Below are 13,057 nucleotides of genomic sequence, written 5' to 3'. Positions count from 1 at the left end.
TGTAGCCTAAAGACATACGTTACTCCCAAAAAAAGAGCCAAAGAGTAGACCTATGACTCATTCATTCTGCACATTGCGTCCTTGGATAAGGGTAAAATCGCCTGTTTTCCCTATGTCAACCTGTTTCATGTAAATTCGAGAATAAAGATAATGTTGTGAGACAGAAGTAAGATGGCGGCGGTGCACTGCAGCATTCCATGAACACAGGCAGAGATTTTGCACATAATCACTGATCATCCGTCTCTCTCAGGCGACATGCCATGTCGGTGTGAATTTGGCCTTGTAAAGAGAGCGACCACAATTGTTCTCTTAAGACAGTCTTACAGTGTTACACAAACGTTACACTGCAATTGCGGCTGACTTGCTACATTTGGTGTGTCTCAGTGTGGGAACTGCGGTTTGAATTTTAACAGATTATTTTAGGCAGTAGCGGATATACTTGATGTGGGTGATCCTTGTAACAGGTCGATGCGGGTCTGTGGGCTAGCTAGGCTAGCCACACAATAAGCATTACTCTTCACACACCTCAAGTTCAAGATGTCAATGTCACTCAGGTTTTACTAGGCCTTTTCACCTCCAGACAGTTTACATAGCTAGTTGTATGTATTACCCATAGTGTTTCTGACTTTAAGTATCAATTATTCTTAATCTTAGTTCACTATAGCCAAAGGGTGTTGGTGATATTTAAACATATTAAGATACTTTAAATCAATTAAATGCCAAATAGGCTATGAAGTTGATGTTCAAACCTCCCAATACAGAAGTAAACAGTTAGTTTGTTTTTCCCTTATTGTGGGTTGTCAATAGTTTACAATTAATTTCATGATTTTTTTTGGGGGGAAAGAAAGCTGACTTAGGTTATAATGCTTTATTGCTTGGTATACACATGTATAAGCCACACATTGAACAGTCTAAGGACCCAGAGGGCAGGGCTCTCTTGTTAATCCGACCTCTATACAGACTGGAGTGTACGGTGTGGGAGCTGAATTCCAGTTTTCCATCCTTGAAAAAATTGGTCGAAGAGCAACCCAGGCAGTCTGTCAATGCACTGCAGTCATTCAAGCCCAAAGCAGCACAGCCTCACGCCCATTAGCGTACATTATAACCATTGTCTCCCTTTGGCATCCACTGCTCATGTTGCAGCTTCGTCCAACCATCCATTTAAATCGCCAGTTTCCAATAGCGCTTTAAAGGGACAATTAGCTCTATGTTGCAGTCTCTACAATTCCTACCCTAGTAATGGTTAGTTGTTGGGTGCCAATCATTGTCTCTGTTTTGGGATGTTTCTCATGCCATGCCAACCATCCTCCATCTTAAGCCCCTTTTTATGTTTTGGAGGCGGTGCCTCTTTCTGCCTGCCAGACAGAAATTCCTGGCTCTTTATGGCGTTGTCATGTTACGTTTGTTATGTTATGGGGCTGTTGTGTTCTCCCCACGTTGGGATGTTCCTCCCCTTTCAGGATTTGTTGTATTTTGGACCCTCTATCTCCCATGTAGCCACACTGGACATCCTCACCTTTAAGTAATGTGTTCGTCTGAAACGGTCATGTCACCTATCCCTTTAATGGCATGGAAGGTTTTCAAGGGAGCTGATCTCAGTGAAAACACCTGGCATGGTGGTGTAAGGCCGGCTTTGTGCTCTGTAACCTGGCCTTTCAGATAGCATCCGTGGCTGGTTATCTCTTTCTGGCTATCCCTGGGCCGTGTTCAGTTGGCATGAAATGGAGTGAAACAGGGAGTGACTACCTGTACTTGTGCAATAAGAGATGTTGTTTTAACGTTGCAAAACATTTTGCGACGGTGTGCCCTAATGTACACAGCCCTGAAGAGCTTCACAGACCACATTTAGAGGCTCTCACAACATCAGGATGGGCTCGAATGAGAAGCGACTCAAGCCCCACTCTTCACAATCCCTCATCTATACAGATCAGTGGCTCTGTGCAGGTGCTGTTCCATTCCAATGCTCCCCAATGAAACCTGGATTAGTTATCAGGGACCCCACCTCCAACCAGGAGAGAATGGGTGTGTTCCAGGTTGTCTTTTTGCAGTCACGCTGCACATCTCATCATAATAAAGTAGCTCCTGAATCGTTAAACACTTCTCCAGGCTTTGTGAGTTCTGATCATCTGCAATAATGACGACCTGGATGACCTGGAACGCGCCCTATAGCCTTGCTGCTATGGCAACCCCACCGCTGCCCTGTACAGGCCAGTGGATCACGTCTTAACTGTCAGTGTCACCGTCATGGCCGCCGCGTGACGGAAGTGGCCCGCGTTGTGTGTGTGACCTTCACGTCCGCACATACAAACCTGGAACTTGATAATCTGATTGAGCGACCAAGCGCAGTCAAAGAGCCTGGTGGAAACTAATCAAGCTGTGATGGTTGTTCGTGGTGATATCTGTTTTCAGGGGGCTGACTCACTGTGGCTTATAGATTGAGTCCCAAATGGCACCCTATTCCTTATGTCGCCTTACCAATAGGGCTCTGGCCAAAAGTAGCGCGCTACATAAAGAGTACAGTGCCATTTGGGACGTGGACATAGTCCACCGTTAACTTATAGCCGCAGAGAGTAAGAGCGAGATGGAGAGAAAAAATAGGTAGGGCAGAAAGGTCAATAATGATGTACATCGATGAATGGGACAGTGAATCTGTGTGACCCGTTGATTGAGCACATGTGGATATATTAATTAATAATACATCCGATGGCAAAATGCTCCTGATATACACGCAGACAGTTAAATACACACATGCACGCTCGCTCTACACAACAACTCCAATACACAATCACACACAGCAGCATGTGTCTTAGGAATTATGCTGCACACTTGTCCCTCTGACTACAAAATGGCCACTTCTTCTTCAGTCAGCCTCCTTTATACTTGATTGATTTGTCCTACTTGACCAAATGTCTCCCAAAGCAATCAAATAAATACTCTAAAACATGTATTTTCTGAATTTCAAATCGACCCCTAGCCCCTACCGTGTACAGGCTACACACCTAGACACTCCTGTAGATCTGACTGTTTCTGAAAGAATTTGGTAGGTATTGGTAATAGCTTACTTTTACCTTAATTCAGCCTGGGTGTAAATATCCCCACATTGATTCCATCGTTCTAACCATCCAATCCTCTCAGATCGACAGGAGTGGATAGGGAGTAGGGGGCTATTCCTTCCCTCATCAATTATCCCTCCTTCTCCCATGTTGTTGGGTCTGTTTTTGAAATGATTGAGCTACCCTCCCTGCCCACCTCCTCTCCTCCCTCCTTATCCCCCTCTTCACTCCTTCTCCTGTGTTTTGGTGGCGGCAGTGCCCTCCCCGGGTCACCTGGCACCCATGCTATAGTTAGAGCGCCGCGTCCCAGAGATACTCCTGTCTCTGCTCTCTCATTGCTTTCTTCCTTTCATTCCTTCCTTTTTTTTCACTGCTTTTTTCTTCAGAACGAGCAGACCTAAGTCTTTCCTTGTTCAATATCTGCTCTTGCTCCCATTCCTCCCTTTCATTCCCACCTGATTTCTCTTTTTACTGCCTTTTTCTCCAAGACAGGCCAACGCTTCCCTCGCTCAACCCTGGACAGTGTCCCTCTGTACATTGGCCTTATGTATATTTATTGCTACATGTACTGTGAAGGGAGTTATTATATGCGTATCACTTTACAACAGTTTCAGTCAACTATGACCTGACATTTGCAGAATCGAATCAGTGCCGGTCTAAATGTTGATTTGAGCTTAGATTTAATGCGGCTTCGAAAATTGCTTTGTTGATTATAGTCTGCTGTTTTAAAATATCTAATATCTCGAAAAGGTCCTCTTTGTTTCATGAACTAAATTACTTAGCTGAACTGTGAGTAGCATTGTGTGTGTGTGGTGTCAAGAAGGAGTGGGATATTCTTGGCTGTGCCCTGCTATTCCCACTTCCTGTTTCCTTGTCCCAACCATTATCTGGGATGGGTTTCCTGTATTTGTTTGACGCATGAGGAGACATATAGCCTACTGTGTGCATGACAGTAATGGAACATGGGTGTGTGTGTACATTTACATTTGTGTGTGCGGGCGTATTTGTCTCGCACTTGATTCGTTTTGTGTGTGTATCTCTCCCGTGTGTGTGGGTGTGCATTTTAATTTTACTTGATTAATTTGTGTGTGTTTGTTCAGTGCCCCACTAAGATATGTGGGTATGCTGCTGACCCCATGCATTACCTTAATTCTCAGTATGGGGAGCTAGTTCTTGGAAACATGTTAACATATATCATAGTCTCATACATTGAGACTTCACATAGTAGACTTGTTCCATTGTGGCTCAGTTGGTAGAGCACTTGCCCTAGGCTTGGGCGGTATCCAGAATGTTATACCTTCATTCCGACACTGAACACAACAAACCCCTCGGATACTCTTTAATCTGAAGGTTAGCAATACTAACAAGTACATGTCAAATCCCATAGAGATCGCATTGCAAACATTTTGTACAGTTTCTGACCTAAACTAAGCAAGTGACTCAAAAATGCTACTCACAGTTTGCTGCACGCATAAAACAACTATTAGCCAGCAAGGTCTCTTGATCCAAAATTGGTTTCTCTGCTGTTACCAAGCCTCCCGAGTGGGGCAGTGGTCTAAGGCACTGCATCTCAGTGCTAGAGGCGTCACTACAGACCCTGGTTTGATCCTGGGCTGTAAAACAACCGGCTATGATGGGGAGTCCCATTTGGCCTAGCGTCATCCGGGTTAGGGTATGGTTTGGCCAGGGTAGGCCCTCATTGTAAATAAGAATTTGTTCTTAACTGACTTGCCTAGTTAAATTAAAAAAGTGAATTCTTGATTTTGGAAGAAGCTAACCACTTACAGTACCTAGATAGCTAACTAGCTACTAAATCAGCCAAGCAAATGCATAACTGCAAAGCATTTAGCACATTTTTAGACAGTTGACATTGTTATAAGATATTTAGTTATGAATTGCATACTGTAATTAGATCACCTGGCATATGCTGCGCAAAAAGTGAGTGATTCAAAAGGCAGAATCTTGTCATTGTGTGCTTGTAAACAAACACCAGGTGACACGTGACTGGGGACCACAGTAAGATTCATAATAATGTGACTGGTGAAATGAAGAACGCAAAACACTTTTATTTATTTTTTATAGTATCTTCTATTGCCAACTATGAAAATAGCTTACATAAAGCCAACAAATGAAAACATTGCAGCCTGCAGGTAGAAAATGTATTCTGACCAAAATAAATATCCTATAAATCACATTGGCGACACATGGCCTGTCTGGAACGAAACTTGTAACATTGTATCAACTATTAACTTGGTCTGGCAGAAGCTTGACTTGCAACATTGTATACAATATTCTGGTCCTTCAGTTTCCCACACCAGTGAGCTCAGGACAGACACAGATGTAGGCTATTTGGCAAGGGTTAAGAAGCCGTGCTTGACTTGGGCAGGAGCTCATTGGAGCTGAGTACCGACACATCAACATTTCTAATGCTTGAGCTCCTGTTCCTCTTGTAGAATATTAGCTCAAAAGTATTGTGGAGCCCTTGCACCTAAATATAAAGAGTAAATATTCCTCTGTGGAGATGGGAGAACCTTCCAGAAGGACAACCATCTCTGCAGCACTCCACTAATCAGGCCTTTATGGCCAGACAGAAGCCACTCCTCAATAAGATGCACATGACAGCCCACTTGCAGTTTGCTAAAAGGCACCTAAATACACTCAGACCATGGGGAAACAAGATTCTCTGGTCTGATGAAACCAACATTGAACTCTTTAGCCTGAATCCCAAGCGTCACATTTGGAGGAAACCTGGCACCGTCGCTACAGTGAAGCAGCATCATACTGTGTGGATGTTTTTCAGCGGCAGGGACTGGGAGACTAGTCAGGGTCGAGGGGAAAAATTAACAGAGTGAAGTACAGAGAACCTTGATGAAAACCTGCTCAGGACCTCAGACTAGGGCGAAGGTTCACCTTCCAACAGGACAACGACCCTAAGTACACAGCCAAAACAATGTAGCAGTGGCTTTGGGACAAGTCTCTGAATGTCCTTGAGTGGCCTAGCCAAAGCCCGGACATGAACCTGATCAAACATCTCTGGAGAGACCTGAAAATAGCTGTTCAGCAATTCTCCCCATCCAACCTGACAGAGCTTGAGAGGATCTGCAGAGAAGAATGGGAGAAACTCCCCAAATACAGGTATGCCAAGCTTGTAGCGTCATACCCAAGAAGACTCCATGGTGTAATCGCTGCCAAAGGTGCTTCAACAAAGTACTGAGTAAAGGGTCTGAATACTTATGTAAATTTGATATTTTATAAATTTGCATTATGGGGTAGTGTGTGTTGATTGATTGGGGGGGGGGGACAATTTAATTCATTTTAGAATAAAGCTGTAGCGTAACAAAATGTGGAAAAAGTCAAGGGGTCTGAATACTTTCCGAAGACAGATTTAAATCCTTAAACTCACTTGGACTACACACCCTCTCTACCGAATAGCAGGCAGGGAAGCAAAATAGGGTTTGCTTTGCAACGCTTGCAGTTAGCTACTGATTCTTTCCAAACCATTCATTGTTGAATTTGCTAGATCCAAGTTTTTGTGTAATGTTTATGACCATTGGCTGATAAGCACCGATATGTTTTTATCTATAATTTCTCTTCATTTGACAGGGATTGAAAATAATTTGACAGTAGATTGTCGATGTGATTCATGACTGCTTGCTAGCTAAGATTTTGAAACTTTTTAATGTTGACATGATCAGTCCAAACAAAGCTATGTTAGATATAATGTGATTTGTTGTAATTTTGTCTGTGGCATTCTTGAGCCTTCTTGGATGGGCACTTTTACTCTAAATCTATGGCAGCACCCAAGGGTCTTGAACTGCTTAGCTTTCCCTGTAGATTCTGAAAAAATGGAGACAGGATGCACCTGAACTCAATTTTGAGTCTCATAACAAAGGGTCTGAATACGTATTTACATAAGATATTTCTGTTTTGTATTTGCAAAAAATGTCTAATAACCTGTTTTCGCTTTGTGATTATGGGGTATTCTGTGTAGATTGTTACAGCCTTGTTCTAAAATTGATTAAATAGCAAAGTGTGGAAAGGGTCAAGGTGTCTGATTACTTTCTGAATGCACTGTGTATATATACACACGCATTTATGCAATACCAGTCAAAAGTCTGGACACATCTACTCATTCATGGGTTTTTCTTAAATTTTTATATGAAAAAACACATGGAATCATGTAGCTTTGCACACTCTTGGCATTCTCTCAACCAGCTTCACCTGGAATGCTTTTCCAACAGTCATTCATATGTGGAGTTCCCACATATGCCCACTTGTTGGCTGCTTTTTCTTCACTCTGCGGTCCAACTCATCCCAAACCATTTCAATTGGGTTGAGGTCGGGTGATTGTGGAGGCCAGGACATCTGATGCAGCACTCCATCACTCTCCTTCTTGGAAATGGCAGTTGGAACCAGAAATCTCAAATTTAGACTCATCAGACCAAAGGACATGTTTCCACTGGTCTAATGTCCATTGCTTGTGCTTCTTGGCCCAAGCAAGTCTCTTATTATTGCTGTCCTTTAGTAGTGGTTTCTTTGCAGCAATTTGACCACAAAGGCCTGATGTCAATCAGTCTCCTCTGAACAGTTGATGTTGAGATGTCTGTTACTTGAACTCTGTGAAGCATTTATTTGTGCTGCAATTTCTGAGGCTGGTAACTCTAATGAACTTATCCTCTGCAGTGAAGGTCATTCTGGGTCTTTCCTGTGGCTGCCCACATGAGAGCCAGTTCCATCATAGCGCTTGATGTTTTTTTTTTTTTTTTTGTTCTTAATGTTCTTAACTGACTTTCCTAGTTAAATAAAAAATACAGTAAAAGTAAGAAAGTATTCAGACTCCTGACTTTTTCCAGATTTTGTTACGTTACAGCCAGTCTTATTGCTTCCCGATGAGATTGTCGACTGTCGTCATAGGGACACAGTAGCACATCTCGACCAGATGGGAATAGACGTCATCGTCATGGCGATGGCCACGGCAACCAGTCTTCCGTTCCCGGGTGCAGGGTGTAATTGGAATGTTGGCAGGCAGGGCGTGAGGGAAACGAGGGGCTGTCTGCCCTCTAATCACTGTAACACACTCCCACACCCAACCCACCCGAGGATCCGGTCCCAGAGACTAGCAGATAGTATTACACAAACACACACGAACACACTCCAAAGACCAAGCACATGTACCATTCATTATACACTCCTGCATGGAGTCGCTCTCACTCACGAACACACACACACACACACACACACACACACACACACACACACACACACACACACACACACACACTGATAGAGTTCAAAGATGAGCTCAGGCCAGGGGTTTAAGTCACAGCAGGCTCTGCTTGGTAAGTGATTAGTGAATGTGTGTGTACGTGTGCTTGCCTGTTCACGTTTCTCTGTGTCAATGTGCCGGCTGTCATTCGGTCACCTCTCTAGCCTTATCTCATTATCTTATCTAATAAAGTCGTGACTGATTTCCTTCCTAACTAGTTTCCCATGGCGTCCAACCGGTATTCCAAACGGAATAAGGCTCTGTCCTCCGGGGCAGTGGTGGAAAAAGTCCTAAATTGTCATACTTGAGTAAAAGTAAAGATAACTTCATAGAAAATGACTCGACTAAAAGTGAGTCAACCAGTAAAATACTACTTGAGTAAAAGTATCTGGTTTTTGATGTACTTAAGTATAGTGGTGGAAAAAGTACTCCAATTGTCAGATTAAAGTAAAAAGTAAATGCTATTCATCAAATTCCTTATATAATACAAACCAGATGGCACAATTTACCTTTTTTTCCTTTTGATTTAAGGACAGCCAGGGGCACACTGGCTGTCTTCCAGGGCACATTCAGACACAATTTACATACGCAATATTTGTGTTTAGCGTCCAACAGATCAGAGGCAGTAGAGATGATAGGTGTGTGAATTGGACCATATTGTTGTCCTACCTGAGCATTCAAAATGTAAAAAGTTATTTTGGATGTCAGGGAAAATATATGGGAGTAAAAAGTGAATTCTTTTCTTTAGGAATGTAGTGGAGTAAAAGTAGTTAAAAATAGAAATAGTAAAGATAACTACTTAAGTTCAAAATATTTTTACTTATAAAAATAAATAAAAAAGACAAGTCAGTCTGTTTTTATACAAGGCCTCTGGCTATTTCTCTTTCCTCCCCAGTCATTATTGATGTGTGTCTGTCTACTCAGTATCTGTCTGTCATTCTTATTGATCTGTTTATGGTCTGTCTCTATACGGCCTGGCTGCATCTACAATGGCATCTTATTCCCTTTAGAGATCACAACCTTTTGACCAGAGCACATTTCGAATACAGCCAGGGAGCTAGACAGTGTTGTACTAGTAGTGCACTACATGGGGAATAGGGTGCCATTTTAGACGCACCCTGTGTCTCTGGTGGGCAGGGACAGGCAGAGGACACTCTCCAGACGTAATAGCTGATCTCAAGCAAAACTCGCACCGCCAGGGGGGTCTCCCTCGGTCTGAAAGCTGATCCCAGTGGCCTGGGACACTCCGATAACAGCTCACCGCAACAGAGCCACAAATAATGCCGCCCCGGGACTTTGGGACTGGTTCACAGAACAGGTCCCGCGAGGATTAAATCAAATCAATATTATACACTTGGTCTTCGGTGTGTGTGTGTGTGCGCATGTATGTACAACTGCACGTGCATGCACATTATGCATATGAGTGCAGGTGTGCATGTGCGTCTTCATGCTAATGTGAATAGAATGACAAAGGAGAGGGTGGACCCAGCCAGAAGAAGAATTAACCCCTGGTCAAAACCCACAAGATCCCCATGCAAACCAATGGGAAGCACCCTATACCCATCGGTAGAGCTAGTGGGACAGTCAGTGTCCCACCAATAATAGCATAAAGACAGACACACACACACACACACACACACACAGAGACACATTCTTACTGGACAATAGGTACCAGGCAAGTTTTCTGTTTAACCAAATGAGTCAATACTGACTCAATGCCTGTGTGACTCTTAGATACAATACAGAGCAAAGATCATGTGTGCTTAAAGATAGTGTGATAGAGACCTGCTATGTTTGTCTGGTTTCAATATAGGTCACCAAACGAGGTCACGCGACTGAAATGCGGCCATGATCCAATTGAATGAAAATAACTTTATTTGTCCTGAGTAGGGCTGACCCCATTTTGTCGACTGGTAATGTTTTTAGTCGAGCAGTTAAAAAAACACACACAAAAAAAACTGTTTTTACTGTACGTGTTTATTGACACCTTTTCTCAGTGGACTAATCCATTGTGGAGACCGCTGGATGGCTCACCATTAGTACATTTAAAATGAATTCCCATCATTTCAAATCTACAATGTTTGGTTACTGTAATTTCTGTTAATGCAATATACCCAGGTCTGCTTCCTTTACAAACTGTCCTAGAAAAACTTTCAACGTGGCTTCTTCTCTCTGTGTTATGGTGGATATGTAAGCATGTTGACAGTATGTTCCTACTAGCACCAGCTGGCTAGGCGCATTCCAAAGATTGTACGTGGGTTTAGGATTGACTGACTTTATTTTCGGAAAAGGACATGGTCTGTTTTCATGGCCTACGTTTTAGGATGAGGCAAATCTTCCCTGTGTTTTCAGGCGGTGGCCGGCTCTATTTTAATGATGTGTTCTAGTTTCCATGGCATCAACTTTTTGCTGGTGGATCTGTGAGCAACTGGGATCATTAGCCAATGCAGTGCACCAGGGGCCAAAGGCTTGATTGATTGGAGCATTCTCCACCAGTGCTGTGCTAGTAAGGCTAGTACCAGTTGTACCAAGTTTTGGATTAAGGTAGATTTACATTGGGGAGTGCTGAGTAGTCTTGGCCGCATGTCGAATGCCTTTCTATCCAATTCTCATTTGGCGTGGTGCGGTTGACCATTAATTGCGCAGGTATAAATTGTTTGTTGGCTGTGTGGGGGAAAACTCTTGATGTTTTGAGCCGGGACTGTTATTCTCATATTTCCCTGATTTAATTTCTTTTTAAACTTAAATCAACTGTATTAGCCTTTTACTGTGTGCTTACGACAACAGTACATAGGTCTGTGTTACCTCCAATATGCTCCTATATAGGGTACTTTACATGCAATGTCTAGTTGGATGGTGCAGTAGTGAGAACAGTATCTTGTTGTGACAGTAGCAGGAGGGTACCATGGGTGGTATCAGTGTGGATTGAGACCACTGTGGGATATCTCGGCCAGGCAGCTCAGCGTAATCCCCCACCCAGATTACTGCCGGCAGGCTGGCCAGCCGATAGATGAGATAGCGATGCTGGCGAGGCGATGGATGAGAGTGGGCAGAGGCAAGCGAGGGAGCAGGTGGCTCAGGGAAAGCCCGGTCTCCTCTCATAATGTCCACTACTCCTCTTTTCTCTTTCTCTCTCACTCTCGCTTTCTCTCTCCTGTCTTTCTTTCTTTTCTCTCTCACTTATGTTTTGAACCCTGCACCTAGGAAACCATTACTGTTAAATCTCTCCCGACTGGTTTGTGCTCCAGAGTGAAGTTTTCCCTAGGTACATATCAAGGATCTGCTTTCCCTCCCCCTATCCTAACCTTAAACGTTGGGTCAGCTTTGTACTTCCTACACTAAGATCAGGGTCTAGGGGCAACTTCACCCTACTCCACTGGGGCTCATAGTTTATACACCTTACGTACATCACCTTACTTGAACCTCATACGCACAAAGTCTCATTGTCCATTTATATCCCGCCCTCTTTCGTCTCTCGCTTTGTTGCTTTCTCTCTTTCTAACCTTTCCATTCCGAACAGTCTGATTTATAGGACTGCAGTGGGATTTGGCTGCTCCCCAGGACCCCCCTCTCCCTCCCCCAACTGTTTGCAGCAGGATGGAGAAGAGAGGGGGATGGAGAAGAGAGGGAATCGAGGAAGGACATTATTTACAAGGCAAAAACAGATGAGGTGATTTTGAATACTGGAAAAGTGGTTGAGAGCGAGTGCAAGGGAGGGAGAGCAATTTCCCTTTAGTGTTCACATGTCAGCGCAGCGGATAGGTCTAAAAGCAATATGGGGATTGCTCCACGTAGGCCTCCGTTCCAGTTTCTTCACATTTAAGACGCTTAACATCTAAGTGATAAGTAGGGGGCGGGGGGCCGACATGGAACTGGGTCAAACACTTATTCTAAAGTCCTTTTTACATCAGCAGTTGTCACAAAGTGGAATTGGGTCATGGTAGTCTTTCTATAACAATAACCTTTTTTCACACTCATGTCAACCTGAACTGTGCTCTTTTGGCTCGCTTTCCAGTGAGTACTGACTGGGACGATGGCCAGCCTGCTTCTTTCCAGCATGATTTGAGTGGGGCATGGCAAGCTAACTATGCCTCTATTCACTTTGGGCTGGAAGTAGATATGTTATGGGGCCAGCTCAGCTCGCTTTTAGCGGCTGGACCCAGCCATGTGAATAGAAAATATCCACGCAAAACGGTTTGGGTTGGGACGATAATGTGGGTATAGGAGCATCATGACATATCTGACCCTATCTACTCCAGGCTTCTACAACTCCAGGCATTGTTGTGCATACTTTCTACCCAGCCCTGCAGTAATGCACATTATTCAAATATTAAACTAATAAAGGTAGTCTCTCTGGAACGGAATTAGCTGAAAGGAAGTTTGTCAGTAACTGCAGGGCTGGTTCAAATGTTGGAGAACCCTGTTCGACACCGTTGATTTGTTGTAGAGCAGAACTAAGACTCTCTGGTCTTGCGCACACATCACAAGAGAGGGGTACCGCTTTCACTACTGTAAATATACAGAAGAAAATGACATGACTGACAAGCAGATGTTTCCTCTAACTGTATATCTACCCACTGGGAAAAGGCTTCAGTTCAACGGCTAGTTTTGATTTACATTTGATTGAGTTCAATGTGAAATTGACAGAAATGTTAACCATGAAATTGGATTTAGTTTTAAAGTTGAGTGAAAACACGACAAATTCCCAAAAACCTTTTACGTTGAAGACTTTTTGCAA

General features: G+C 43.4%; 1 protein-coding gene across 5 annotated transcripts in view; it reads left to right on the top strand.

The window, feature by feature from the left end:
• Positions 1–13,057, top strand: part of LOC110495970 (amyloid-beta A4 protein) — a 42,191-nt gene that overhangs the window by 877 nt on the left and 28,257 nt on the right. The gene's annotated exons all lie outside the window — the stretch shown is intronic.

Source organism: Oncorhynchus mykiss, chromosome 18 (assembly GCF_013265735.2).
Source record: "Oncorhynchus mykiss isolate Arlee chromosome 18, USDA_OmykA_1.1, whole genome shotgun sequence".
Lineage (NCBI taxonomy): Eukaryota > Metazoa > Chordata > Actinopteri > Salmoniformes > Salmonidae > Oncorhynchus > Oncorhynchus mykiss.
This window is presented reverse-complemented; position numbering and strand designations above follow the sequence as displayed.